Here is a 13,561-nt window from a genome sequence, read left to right on the forward strand (position 1 = left end):
TCCCGAGCTAAAGGTTCGGTCTTTTGCTTGGGGTGCACGTCTGATGACTTGATATTGCTACTGACGTTGCACAGTTAGTCTGGGTTCAGAAGGTTTCAGCAGATCAAAGCAAGTGCGCAGCTGTCATCCCATCATTAGAAAGGTCGGGGATGCCTTGGTCGTAGCATGAGGTGTGTTTCTGTAGGAAAGTAAGAAGGTACCCAGATGCTTTTGAATAGAGTGTTGTCCCCTTGCTGATTTCAAAGCTTGTTTCATTGTCTGCACAAATCTTTCAGCTAATGCATTGGTGGATGGATGATATGGTGCTGACATGATGTGGTGTATCCCATTTGCCTTCATAAAATTTTGAAACTCTTGAGAGACGAACTGCGGTCCATTGTCGCTCACAAGTTGTTCTGGCAGACCGAAATGACTAAAGAGTCCCTGTAGTTTTTGGATAGTACTCTCTGCAGTAGTGGACTGCATTATAGAGACTTCTGGCCATTTAGAATGGGCATCCACCACCACCACCAAGAACATGCTTCCTTCAAGGGGGCCAGCAAAGTCAACATGAATACGTTGCCATGGGTTTTCAGGCCAGTCCCATGGGTGTAGGGGCACCCACTGGGGTGCATTCCTGACACCCTGACATGACATACAAGCTCTTGCTTTCTCTTCAATAGCACTGTCCAATTCAGGCCACCAAAAATAGCTTTGTGCAATTTCCTTCATGCGCACTATTCCACGGTGACCAGAATGTAGCTGTTCTAACATCTGTGATCTCAGTGGTGGTGGGATAATGACATGTCTCCTGCACAACAAACAACCAGATTGGATCGATAACCTCCTGGACATGTAGGTAACAAGGTCGGGTGAGACTGGAGAGGTTTGTCGAGATTTTCCGTGCATCATCAGGTCCATAACTTGAGACAATACTGGGTCAACGCGAGTTGCCTTCTTTATCTGAGTAGCAGTGATGGGTGTATTCTCTACATGTTCAAAGTAGAAGATTTCTTTTTGGACAGTATCTTGATGTTTGACTGGCAAAGACAACCTTGAGAGACCATCTGCATTGCCGTGCAGAGTGGATTTCCGATATTTGATTTCATATGTGTGCGCTGAAAGTAACAATGCCCAACATTGCATATGACTAGCAGCTAATGGGGGAATGCCTGTGTAGGGTCCAAAAATTGATGTCAGAGGTCGATGGTCTGTAAGAAGAGTAAACTTCCGCCCAAATGGGTACTGATGAAACTTCTGCATTCCAAAAATGATTCCCAATGCCTCACGTTCGATTTGGGCATAGTTAGTTTCTGCTTTGCTTAGAGTGCGTGAAGCAAAAGCAATAGGTCTCGCTTCTCCCGAAGGCATAATGTGTGACATGACTGCACCCACTCCATAAGGGGAAGCATCGCAGGCCAGTTGTAGGGGTAAGGATGGATCAAAGTGCGTTAGAACTTCAGAATTTAGCAATGCATCTTTAGCTTTGTTAAATGCAACATTACAGGCTTCAGTCCACTTCCAGGTCTTGTTCTGCCCAAGGAGTTCATAAAATGGTTTTAGCAGTGTGGCTAACTGTGAGATGAACTTTCCATAATAGTTCAATAGTCCTAGAAACAAGTGCAGCTGGCTAACATTTCGAAACGGGGGAGCCTTAACTTTTGCAGGGGCCTTATGAAGACCCGCAGCATCCATGATGTGTCCCAAATATTCAACAGAGGACTGGAAGAATTCACACTTGTCTTTGCAGACTCGTAGGCTATACTCTTCCAGTCTTTGTAGGGTAGCCTCTAAATTCTTTAAGTGATCCACTTCATTCCTTCCAGTGACCAGGATGTCATCCGGATAGCACTGAACTCCTGGCAAGCCACACAAGATCTGGTCCATAGCCCTCTGGAACAGGGCGGGAGCAGACATTATTCCAAAGGGTAGGCAATAGTATCGATAAAGCCCCTTATGAGTCACAATAGTCAACAGCTCTTGGGACTTTTCATCGACTTGCATCTATAAATACTCTTGACTCAGATCAATCTTACTGAACTTTTGTCCCCCAGCCTGGCCCGCAAAGAGGTCATCGATGCAGGGAAGCGGGTATTGCTCTGCACACAACACCGGGTTGACAGTGACTTTAAAATCACCACAAATCCAGAGGGAGCCATCTTTCTTCACTATTGGAACGATAGGAGTGGCCAATGGACTAATGAGTGGCCAATGGACTAATGATAGGAGTGGCCAATGGGTAACTGGTATTAGGACTCCATTGGTGACCAGGCACTCCAGGTCCGCTTCAACTTTCGGCCTGATGGCATATGGCACAGTTCGGGCTTTCAGATATTTTGGTTGACTGTCAGGTTTAATGTTCAATGTCACAGTGATTCCCTTCATACTTTCCAGATCCTCTCCAAAAACAGCAGCATGTTTCCTTAGTATAGTGGTCAGACCGGTTTCTTCTTTAGTCATTTGGTGCACTTCTGCCCAGTTCAGCTGAATCTTCCCAAGCCAAGACCTACCCATTAAGGCTGGGTAATTACCTCTCACCACAAACAGTGGCAATTTAGCAGCCTGTCCATTGAGCTCCACCTTAACATCAATAGTGCCCAACATGGGCACAGCTTCTCCCGTATACGTCTTCAGAACAGTTTTTGTTGCCTTAAGCGGAAGATGCTGTCGCTTTTCTTTATACACAGTCTCGGAGACCAGCGAGACGGCTGCACTGGTGTCCAGTTCCATGCGTATAGGTTTGCCATCCAACAGCGGGGTTACCCAGTATTCATGTAAGCCCACGGCCAAAGACAAAACCTGCAGTGGCACTTCTTCTTGCGATGAGGTGTCACCTTGGTCATCCTGGGTCTGCTCTAGGGTATGCAGGTTCCCCTTTTTGGTCGGCCAGACCACAGGCCTCTTTTTCCTTTGTTTACAGGCACACTCAATGTGTCCCTTTTTGCCAGTGTTGACACACCAGCCCCTTACACCAGCATTGCGATGCCTGGTGACCCGGCTTACCTCAGCAGTAACATTCCTGACTCCCCACAGTTCTGTGGGTAGGTTCTTGTGACACTTTATGCACCCCAGGGGATGCACCGATGTATTGCGCCTCCTTTGTAGCCAGTTCCATGGAGACTGCAATATCAACAGCCTTCTGTAAGGTAAGCTGAGCCTCTGTCAATAGGCGCTTCCGTATAGCTTCACTGTACAGGCCACACACTAACCTGTCACGCAGGGCATCATTTAACATCTCCTTAAATTCACAGTGTTCTGCTAGCCTTTTTAAAGTTGCTACAAATTGTACACGTGTTTCATCTTCTTTTTGGTCTCTTTTGTGGAACCTGTATCTTTCAGCAATTACCAGTGGGTTTGGGGAAAAATGGGACCCCAGGATTTCCACAATGTCACTGTAAGATTTGGTCTCAGGCTTAACAGGGTGTAGTAAGCTGCGTAGCAGGGAGTAGGTTTTAGCCCCCACAACAGTTAAGAATATTGGCACCTTCTTCTCTGCTGTAATGTTATTTGCAACAACAAAAAGCTCAAAATGCTCAGTATACACATGCCATTGCACTATATTCTCCTCAAAAGGTTCCAGTGGCCCTGTAAGTGTAGCCATGGTTTTAGTTTCAGGTTTCACAGTCAGTGCCAACAAACCAGCACAGTCAGTGCAAACAAGCCAGTTCTCACCCCCTTCCAACAGATAAAAGATTTTGGTAGGGTTTTTTTTTTTCCTACCTTGACTTCTACTTCCTTCTATTGCTGGGGCAGCACAGGGATCCCATCCTCGTCGCCACTTTGTTGTATCCTTGGGGCAGCAGTTTTAGGAAGAAGTCACTTGAGACACAGAGAACTGTGAGCCATGAAAGCAGCCATTTATTTTCCACACACTTAACTAACCAAACCAGCCAAAACTGGCTGGGCTATTCCCTAATAATCTAACTCATTTGCCTTAGCAACAACAAGTTGCTATTACCATGACAACCAAATACACAATACCTGAGACCCCCTTTGAAGGCTGTGATGGCAGCTAAGAGCTCTTTAAACATTATAATTCATATAGCTCATATATTTTGGGAGCCTTTTAATTTTGATCTGGTTATGTGCAACTTCTAAAGTAACACAATTTTATTTCTATATGTATGTATGTGTGTGTGTGTGAAAGAGAGAGAGACTAGACACAGGAAAATGTATACAAAGTTGAAACCTATGTGATTTTTCAGCTCACCAACAAAATCACACCATTTACAGTGAATAAAGGTGTGGAAAGTCAGAAGAGAAGGTCAGAGTCCTATTATTTATTACTACCCAGATTAGGTTAGTAATGTAAAAGGATTGGTCAAGAAATGACTAAGCCAGGAAATTTATGATTCTCATAGCAATCTTCAGTCAGCCACATTGCACATCCTGTATATTTCATGACATACATCCAACAATATAAATATTAATAGCTTAATGTTGACATTTAGGGCCTGATCCAATTTCCATTAAAGTCAACGGAAAGACTCCCATTGTCTTCAATGGAAGATGGATCATGACCTTAAAAAGGAACATTGGAATAGATAATTCAAAGTATGTGCATCATAGCTAAACTGATGTTATTATGAAAATCAGAACTTCTCCACTTCCTGACTTTTGAGCATTTCAGTTTGTAACCTTAACGTTATATTATTTCAAAAATAGGAAGAATTCAGGTCTAGATAGGCTTAAGGCAGTTAGCAGCTTTGTCAATGGAGCTTGTAAATCTTTGAATTGAAATGCATGGGCTTGCATTGTTCATGAGCTGTGCTGGCTTCACCAGCTTGGTAACCCCATAATTTGCTTTTGTGTTGATTATAAACTCTGTGGAGGAAATTCTTCCTCCTGCTGAGCTTATAAACTCTCCAGGAGCACAAGGTGTTGGCTCAATTAACTCTAATGAGAGTGTAACCCAGAAGCAGCTCCATCAACCAAGGACCTAGCATAGGATTCTTTTTTGGCATTGAACCCTCTTTATAAAAGTAGTACATCAAAATCGTTCTGTACTCGGCTTGGAAATATTAGATTTTTTATCAGTGAATGTGGATAAATGTCGATTTCACCGTACACATGGAAACCAATGAAAAAGCATCTTTCCATTGATGTTAACTGGAGTTGCCAACCCTCCAGGATGGTCCTGCAGTCACCAGGAATTAAAGATTAATCTTTAATTAAAGATTATGTCATGAGATGAAACCTCCAAGAATACGTTCAACCAAAACTGGCAACCCCTATGATAATCCAAATTTACAGACAGGCAAAGGAAGAAAAATGTAACTTTTTGAATCTTAAGGTCTTCTGTCATTAAATCATTATGGACTGACACCCCATAATTTTCCCACCATTGTGAACATTTCAATCAATAAAAATTGTAAAAAAGGTTTAAAACACATAATTTTGTGCAACTATGAAAATGTACATAGATAAAATAGAAAAAAAATACTTAAAAATAAATGTTGAAGAGTGGAATGAAGGTATGATTTTTTTTTTTAACAGTGAGAATAATTAACCATTGGAACAGCTATGGAACTGTCATGGTGGATTCTCCATCATTGGCAATTTTAAAATCAAGTTTGGATGTTTTTCTAAAAGATCTGCTCTAGGAATTATTTTGAGGAAGTTAAGATTAGATGATCGCCATTGTCCCTTCTGGCTTTGGAATCTATGAATGGCTTTCCATTAAATTCAGTAGCCATAAAAGCAATAAAACAAAGACTGCTCCCTCTCAGTAGAACCAGAAGCAGCTGTTTGTGATCAGGCCTGCTTGGAGTCTTGAACATTGTACAAATTAAAGCTGCAGTGACTTGAGTTAATGCAGAGATTTTACAGAGCTAAAAGGTAGTGAATGTGTTTCTCAATTCTAGAATGCCCAGGAAGCACCAATTGGATTGCTTTATCCAGTCTCTCCATCTTTTCTTTTTAAGCAGTGTTGCCATGCTCCCTGGCCTGACTAATCACTGAGTAGAATGCGACATTGTTACTGTCACCGTGCTCTTCAGCTTCTTTAATACGTTTTAAAATCTAATATTTACAGTAGCTGGGGGTCTGTCTAGGACAGGGGTTCTCAAACTTCATTGCACCACGTCCCCCTTTTGACAACAAAAATTATTACACAACCCCAGAATGGGGGACTGAAGCCTGAGCCTGCCCAAGCCCCACTGCCCTGGGTGGGGGGGCCAAAGCCCAAGCCCCACCGCTCTGGGCACGGGGGGTCAAAACTGAAGCTCAAGCTCAAGGGGGCCTGCAAACTGAGTCCTGCCGCCCAAGGCTGAAGCCCTCTGGCTTTGGCTTCAGCTCTGGGTGGTGGAGCTCGGGCTTCAGCCCGGGGCCCCAGCAAGTCTAAACCAGCCCTAATGACCCCATTCAAAGGGGGCAGTGACCCACTTTGTGGTCCTGACCCCCAGTTTAAGAACCGCTGATCTAGGAGGTCTTTCTGCTGGGGTGTGGCAGTCCTACCACCTCAGGCTTTGATCAGTGCTGCGACTGTGACTTGTCCACAATCCTAAAATCAATAGGTGTTTGAGGAAGAGCTGTTGGTTAATCACTGGGCAGCATTCTACCTGCTGGGTCCATGCTGAACTAGCTCCCCCGCTGCCTTTCCTGCCCTCTCAGAAAAGAGGTAAAACTAGTGTCCCCCTGATCAGTCATGGTCTCTAACAAGCAAATGGCATTTTTGTCACTAATAGGGATGTTCTAGTGGCAAAAGCCCTGTTTAGAGGATTATATTCACTTTACCTAAAATCCCCTTGTAACTCTCAGAATTATTCTTCATTTTGCCTCCTATAAATCATGCTGTGTTCTTTTACTGGTGCAAAATGACTGACATGTTCCATGTTGTAATAAGGGTGTGAGTGCCTGTGAGAAGTTTTGCTTTATTTCCAGGTCCAGGGTAAGGGTTGCAAAGGTAAATAACTATGTTTTGTGTCAGGGTTAATATACAATGGTCCAGCTGCATTTCGTGGTGGATAAGAGTGAAACCTCTGTAGGGAGATTTTAAAAAGCATTTGAATCCCCTGACTTCACGGTTCTGTATAAATATAAAGTATTACTATTGTTTTAAAAGATTTAGCAGTTCAGAGGTTCTTTGTAGTTTTATTTGCCTTACAGCCCTCATCCTCCTGCCTGACCAGCACTAATATGAAACAAAAATGTTCCATTCCCCCCCTCCGCCCCCTTTTGCATTGTTTCCCTTGCTATCTTTTTCTTTTCCTGTCAAATAACTAAGCAGGAGATTTCCTGCTTGATGGTGTGCCAAGCAGAATTCCAGCTCCTTTACTCTGCCCCTTTGAAAAAAAAATCTGACCCCAATTTCCATAACCAAAGAAGAGACAGGTTGCCATTGTTTGTGTTTCAGAGCATGACTGTTTTTCTTAGATTTGCACCCAGTAAAGAGAAATGATGCTGTTATTCAGTATAGAAATTATCCCAGTGACCCCAGCGAAAGCAACAGTAACAGGGACATAGTAAGCTTACTCCTGCACATAGTAAGATTACTCCTGCACACTAGAACCTGTGTCTTTAGCCAATACCTTTCCCCCTTTTCATTTTCTTTCAGGCCTTGTTTAACCCTGGGAATTGCCTCAACAGGCATAAGGTGGCCATCAATTGGGTATCTGCATCAGGGCTGACCCTGCTGCGTGTAGACAAGGACATGCAGAGCTTTGCACTGAATGACCTAATTGAGGTTTACCTCTGCTTCTAATTGGGGTGAACTTTAATTAGCTTAATCAGTGCAAACCTTGACTTGCCCTGGTCCATTATTATCATCATCTGCATTAAAAGTACCTAGAGGCCTCAACCAAGATTAATGGCCCATTATGCAGGCTGCTGTACCAACACAAGGTAAGAAAACAGTCTCTACCAGGAAGAGTTTAAAATCTAAATAGATAGTATAAAAGGTGGGAGGAAAGAAAAATCATATGGCCCATTTAACAGAAGCACAGAGAGATGAAGGGTCAAATATTGAAAGGTATATTTAGGCTCCTAACCATGCTGATAGGCACCTGGGCCCAGATCCTCAAAAACATGTAGTTGCCTAACTCCCATTGAACTCAGTGGAGTTAGATGCCTAAATATCTTTGAGGATCTGGGCCCGAGAGAGATTTCCAAAAGCATTTCAGTGCCCAAATCCCATTGAAATCTGCATCTTTAGGTGCCAAAATAGATTTTAAAATCTGGCCCCCAGGAGACTCTTCCAAAGTCACACAGGAAATCAGTGCTGAGAATGTAACCCAGATCTCCTGAGTTTCAGGCCAATGCCCAGGCCATCCTTCCTCTCCATTCATATATTACAGCTCTGATGCAGTTACATCAATTGCTGGACACCAATGGCTGAGCTGGACTATTGCCAAGTATAAATAAGGCCACAGACTAGAGGTGTACTAGTGTTGAAAACAAGACATCTAAGAAATTATGGAACTGGCAAAGAGAGAAAAGGAGAAAAACAGGAACAACAACTGAAGATATACTTGATGGGTTTTGTGTAATGATGAACTAACCTCAACCGGTAAGAATTTCAGTTTGGTCCAGAAAAGCGTTCTGGAGTGTAACACTGTACTATATCTGATGTGTATTTGAACGTAAGGCTCGCTTTCCTCATCTCTACCCTTCCCAAGGATTGCAAGACCATGATGTAGTTGGAGGGTCTAGTATGTTTCCATGACCTGGAGAGCTAGACTGCTGGTCGCATTGCTACCATAGGATCTCCCAAGGCAGGCAGGTCTATGGACAGGGGTCAGACTAAGGAGCAATCTACTGAGCCTGCAGGTTGGGGGTTGGGCATAATGTTAACTCTTTTATCCCATAAAAAGCACAACTGTTAAGAAACTCTCAAATAAGTCTCGTCTATAAAATGGGGATAACAACTCTTAGTTACCTCACAGGGCTTTTATAAGGCTTACAGGTCCAGTCTTGTAAGTTTACTCATACAAATAATCCTTAATCATTGGAATATTCCCACTGATGTCAAGACACAACTCAAATCAATGACACCTACTTACGTGAGTACGGGTTGCAGGATCAGACCCCCATTCTTTTTAGAAAGTGATTTGAGACACTCAGAAGAAAGGTGCCCAAGAAGTGCATTTATGAGGACGATGATGATGTAACATGTTGCTCAAATATGTCATATTTCCCACTAGATGTTGGTCTATGTAGAGATCAGAGTCTACTGCTGTTACCAGCTCAAGGAGTTACTCCTTTAGCTCAAGAAGCAGAGAACTGTGATTTTTAACTGCTGAAGATCTTGGGTTCTATCCTTGCTGATAGCCCCTGGGTAATAAACTTCTTTGATCTTGAATGTCAGTTGCAAATCTCATAACATCAGTCATAAGCTGAGCTGGAAATATCAGAAGAAGAATTTTTCCCATTGTATGTCAGCTCCCAGCTGAGACAGGAAGTACAAAGAATGTGTTTAAAATAAAAAATTAGTCACGCTTCTTTGTACCACACTAAAAGTTTAGATTCAGTTAGGGCTTTGGGGGATGGTTCAGCTCATATCTTACTTTATTAGAACTGGTTCACCCAGACCCAACTGTACAATAAACTGCAACAACTAGGCAGTATTCATGGAGTTCTATATTGCTGTGCAATGTGCATCAATTGAGGAATGTTAGGATATATGTTGACAGAGAGCAGTGGAGGCAGCTTTAGTTGGATTATATTGACGTACAGCAGCTAATGTTTCTTTAGTTAGGTGGTATGTTGATAAATATCAGTTGAAGTAGCTTTAGTCAGTTTGAATGCTAATGCATAGCAATTGTGGTAGCATCAATTGGGTTGAGTGATGAAATAAATAAATTGTCACTGCTTTAGCTTGGTTAAGAATACTAGCTGCTGTCATCTTAAATTCTTCCACAGTGGTTAAAGTAGACTAAAGCCCTGATTCAGGAATGCACTTAAGCACGTGCTTGAATTGTTTTGATATCAATGGGGCTAAAGTTTGTGCTTAAAGTTAAGCACCCTTCATAGAATCATAGACTATCAGGGTTGGAAGGGACCTCAGGAGGTCATCTAGTCCAACCCCCTGCTCAAAGCAGGATCGATCCCCAATTAAATCATCCCAGCCAGGGCTTTGTCAAGCCGGACCTTAAAAACTTCTAAGGAAGGAGATTCCACCACCTCCCTAGGTAATGCATTCCAGTGTTTCACCACCCTCCTAGTGAAAAAGTTTTTCCTAATATCCAACCTAAATCTCCCCCACTGCAACTTGAGACCATTACTCCTTGTTCTGTCATCTGCTACCACTGAGAACAGTCTAGAGCCATCCTCTTTGGAACTCCCTTTCAGGTAGTTGAAAGCAGCTATCAAATCCCCCCTCATTCATCTCTTCCGTAGACTAAACATTCTTTCTGAATGCAAACCCAGGGCTGGGAAAATGTTAGGAAAACTCTACATATAACTTATGGATCCGGAGAGCAAAGAAATCTCACATTCCCAAACCCTGTGGACAAAGACATAGGCCTTGTATACGCTATGAAATTAGGTCGAATTTATAGAAGTCGGTTTTGTAGAAAGAGTTTCTATACAGTCGATTGTGTGTGTCCCCACACAAATGCTCTAAGTGCATGTAGTTGGCGGAGTGCGTCCACAGTACTGAGGCAACTGTCGACTTTCAGAGCGTTGCACTGTGGGTAGCTATCCCACAGTTCCCGCAGTCTCCGCCGCCCATTTGAATTCTGGGTAGAAATCCCAATGCCTGATGGGACTAAAACATTGTTGCAGTTGGTTCTGGGTACATATTGTCAGGCCCCCCTTCCCTCCCTCCCTCCGTGAAAGCAACGGCAGACAATCGTTTCACGCCTTTTTTCCTGGGTTACCCGTGCAGACACCATACCACGGCAAGCACGGAGCCCGCTCAGCTCACTGTCCCGGTATGTCTCCTGGGTGCTGACAGACGCCGTACTGCATTGCTACACAGCAGCAGCTTTTTGCCTTTTGGCAGCAGACAGTGCAGTATGACTGGTAGCCATCGTCGCTGTACTCCAGGGTGCTCTTTTAACTGACCTTGATGAGATCAGGGCGCCTGGGCAAACATGGCGTGACTCAGCCAACTTTTAAGTTTCATCTCATGGCGATTCAGTCCTACCGGCAGTCCTACTGCACCGTCTTCTAATGAGCAGCCAGGAGACAACGATGACTAGTGGTTGTACTGCACAGTCTGCTGCCAGCAAGATGTATAAAGGTAGATGAAGTGGATCAAAACAAGAAATAGACCAGATTTGTTTTGTATTCATTTTCTCCTCCCTTCCTTCCTCCCTCCGTGAAATCAACAGCCTGCTAAACCCAGTTTTGAGTTCTGTCCTTGAGGGGGCCATTCTGTTTCTCGCAAAGTCACTCCCTTTGTTGATTTTAATTCCCTGTAAGCCAACCCCGTAAGCCATGTTGTCGGTCACCCCTCCCTCCATCAGAGCAATGGCAAACAATCATTTTGTGCCCTTTTCCCTGGATTGCCCGAGCAGGAGTAGACGCCACAGCACAGCAAGCATGGAGCCCGTTCAGCTCACCGCAGCAGTGATGACCACTGTAAACACCTCGCGCATTATCGTGCAGTTTATGCAGAACCAGCACCTGAAAAACCAGGCGAGGAGGCAACGGAAGCGCGGTGATGAGGACATGAACACACTTTTCTCTAAAACCGTGTTCCCCCGCAATTTGGAGATCATGGTGTTAATGGGGCAGGCTCATGCTGTGGTTCGCTGATTCTGGGCCCGGGAAACAAGCACAGACTGGTGGGACCAAATAGTGTTGCAGGTTTGGGATGATTCCCAGTGGCTCTGAAACTTTCACATGCGAAAGGGCACTTTTATGGAACTTTGTGACTTGCTTTCCCCTGCCCTGAAGCACAAGAATACCAAGATAAGAGCAGCCCTCACAGTTCACAAGCGAGTGGCAATAGTCCTGTGGAAGCTTGCAACGCCAGACAGCTACTGGTCAGTTGGTAATCAATTTGGAATGGGCAAATCTACTGTGGGGGTTGCTGTGATACAAGTAGCCAATGCAATCATTGAGCTGCTGCTATCAAAGGTAGTGGAAAATGTGGGAAATGTGCAGGTCATACTAGATGGCTTTGCTGCAATGGGATTCCCTAACTATGGTGGGGCTATAGACGGAACACATATCCCTATCTTGGGAACGGACCACCAGGGCAGCCAGTACATAAACCGCAAAGGGTACTTTTCAATGGTGCTGCAAGCGCTGGTGGATCACAAGGGACGTTTCACCAACATCAACGTGGGATGGCCGGGAAAGGTCCATGACGCTCGCGTCTTCAGGAACTCTGGTCTGTTTAAATGGCTGCAGGAAGGGATTTGCTTCCCAGACCAGAAAATAACTGTTGGGGATGTTGAAATGCCTATAGTTACCCTTGGGGACTCAGCCTACCCCTTAATGCCCTGGCTCATGAAGCCATACACAGGCACCCTGGATAGTAGTCAGGAGCTGTTCAACTATAGGCTGAGCAAGTGCAGAATGGTGGTAGAGTGTGCATTTAGACATTTAAAGGGTCGCTGGCGCAGTTTACTGACTCGCTCAGACCTCAGCAAAACCAATATTCCCATTGTTATTGCTGCTTGCTTTGTGCTCCACAGTCTCTGTGAGAGTAAGGGGGAGACATTTATGGCAGGGTGGGAGGTTGATGCAAATTGCCTGGTCGTTGAATACGTGCAGCCAGACACTAGGGCGGTTAGAAGAACACAGCAGGAAGCGATGCGCATCAGAGAAGCTTTGAAAACCAGTTTCATGACTGGCCAGGGTACTGTGTGACACTTCTGTTTGTTTCTTCTTGATGAAAACCTGCCCCCTTGGTTGCCCTTAAATTCCCTGTAAGCCACCCGCCCTCCCCCCTTCAATCACAGCTTGCTTGCAAAGGAAATAAAGTCACTATCGTTTAAAAAACATGTATTGTTTGTTAATTGATTATAAAAATAGGGAGATAACTCACAAGGTAGCCTGGGTGGGGTGTGGGAGGAGGGTAGGAGGGAAGGAAAAGGCTATTTTAAAACTTGTTGAATGACAGTCTTCTGTTGCTTCGGCTGTCCACTGGGATGGAGTGGTTGGGTGTCCGGAGCCTCCCCCACCCCGCATTCTTGGGCGTCTGGGTGAGGAGGCTATGGAACTTGGGGAGGAGGGAGGACGGTTAAACAGGGGCTGCAGCAGCAGTCTGTGATCCTGCTGCCGTTCATGAACCTCCACTAGAAGCTGGAGCATGTCCGTTTGATCCCACAGTAGCCCCAGCGTTGCCTCTTGCCTCCTCTGATCTTCCTGCCACCACCTCTCCTCACGTTCATCGGCCACTTTCCTGTACTATGCTATTGTGTCCCTCCACATATTCTGCTGAGCTCTGTCAGTGCCGGACGACTGCATGAGCTCAGACAACATTTCATCGTGTGTGCGTTTTTTTCGCCACCTTATCTGAGATAGCCTTTGGGATGGAGGAGGGAGGCTTGAAACATTTGCAGCTCCTGGAGGAAAAAAAGGGAGTGAAGTATTTAGAAAAATACATTTTACAGAACAATGGCTATACTCTTTCACGGTGAACAACACTATTCACATTACATAGCACATGTGATTTTTGTACAAGGTC

The 13,561-nt window shown here is 44.4% G+C and overlaps 1 long non-coding RNA gene across 1 annotated transcript in view; it reads left to right on the forward strand.

Annotated features, from left to right (window-relative positions):
- Positions 1-12,873, forward strand: part of LOC125639224 (uncharacterized) — an 81,295-nt gene extending 68,422 nt beyond the window's left edge. The window contains exon 3 of the long non-coding RNA XR_012668866.1: positions 11,439-12,873. This is a non-coding gene — a long non-coding RNA (uncharacterized LOC125639224). The remainder of the gene's footprint in view (positions 1-11,438) is intronic.
- Positions 12,874-13,561: the final 688 nt, after the last annotated feature.

This window comes from Caretta caretta, chromosome 6 (assembly GCF_965140235.1).
Source record: "Caretta caretta isolate rCarCar2 chromosome 6, rCarCar1.hap1, whole genome shotgun sequence".
NCBI classification, from domain to species: domain Eukaryota; kingdom Metazoa; phylum Chordata; order Testudines; family Cheloniidae; genus Caretta; species Caretta caretta.